Raw genomic sequence first — 1,316 nt, forward strand, 5'->3', positions numbered from 1 at the left:
CAGAGAAGGTTCAAAACAGAGGAATTAAACCCTCCAAGCATGGCCTTATACATTTGGTTTTTGATGAGAATTTATATAAACAATTTCTATGGCTTTAAAAAAAAATGTCTGAAGTCCACATGCTGTCTGTGATCAAAAGACTCCCAAATTCTTTGTATCCCGCAGGAAGAATCCATGGCAAGACATGTGGGTGTAAATGGAGTTTATTAAAAGTTAGGGAAGGGAATACAAAGGGACCATGGCAGGGACCAAATGGAATCTGGAAGCTGATGGCGGGGAGGGGAGAGGGAGAGAGAGGGAGGGAGAGAGAGAGGGAGAGGGAGAGAGAGGGAGAGGGAGAGAGTCCTTCCCTGGTGCTTTTAAAACCTATGCTAACCCATGGGAAAGGGGTAAGTGGGGGGCGGGGGAAGGGGGGCTCCCAGGCCAGGTGCGGGCGGTCCCTGAGCCAGACCATGGTTAATCCCAGATGTAACATTTTTCTATGAGTCCCAAACCTTGGCTAATTCCAGCCTGCCTCCAGGAGCCAGAAGACCTCTAAAGTTACCCCCTGCAGGCTCTTCACTTCCCATTCTCTTTTGTTACACAGTACCAATTGTCTACAATTTGACCTTGATCACCAGACCACTAAGAACAGCAGCCTTGGCAATTCTAGAAACTCTTTTTTCAGACACATCCTCCAAAGACTCCTTGGTAAACTATGGCTCGCCTGTCCACTTTTCTAGGGAGATGTTGTTTGTCTTGTACTTGATCAGACTAGGTGACTCAACTTTGGTTCTAACTCATAAGAGCAGCCATTATTAAAGATGGGAGATATCACTGCATGTTTTTTTGTTTGTTTGTTTCGTTTTGTTTTGGCAGTACTGAGGCTTGAACTCAGGGCCTCATGCTTGTTAGGCAGGCACTCTACCACTTGAGCCATTCCACCTGTACCAGCTCACTGCATGTTTTATTTTGGTGGTATTGGGGTTTGAACTCAGTACCTCACGCTTGCTAGGCAGGCACTCTACCCTTTGAAGCACTCCACCAGCCCTGTTTTGCGTGTGTTTTTTCGAGATAGGGTCTGTAAGGAAATATAGGCCCCAAAACGACCACGTGGAGAGGAGTGATCTGGCCAAGAGATTCTTTATTGCTGGGTGGGAGAGGGAGAGAGCAGAGAGAGCAGAGAGAGGGAGAGAGGGGCAGGGGCTTAAATACCCCTCAGTGGGACTCAGCATGATCTGATTGGTTAGGATCTTATGGTTCATGCTGATTGGAGGTTGGGGCAGAAGGAGGATTCAAGCTAGACTTGAGGCAGGACTGTGACCCTGGGAGGCAGG

General features: G+C 47.9%; 1 non-coding gene across 1 annotated transcript; it reads right to left on the minus strand.

The window, feature by feature from the left end:
- Positions 1-852: 852 nt before the first annotated feature.
- On the minus strand, positions 853-925 carry Trnav-aac (transfer RNA valine (anticodon AAC)). The gene has a single exon. It is a non-coding gene; the product is annotated as a tRNA-Val (tRNA).
- Between the last annotated feature and the right edge of the window lie 391 nt (positions 926-1,316).

Source organism: Castor canadensis, chromosome 7, assembly GCF_047511655.1.
Source record: "Castor canadensis chromosome 7, mCasCan1.hap1v2, whole genome shotgun sequence".
Taxonomy (NCBI): Eukaryota; Metazoa; Chordata; class Mammalia; order Rodentia; family Castoridae; genus Castor; species Castor canadensis.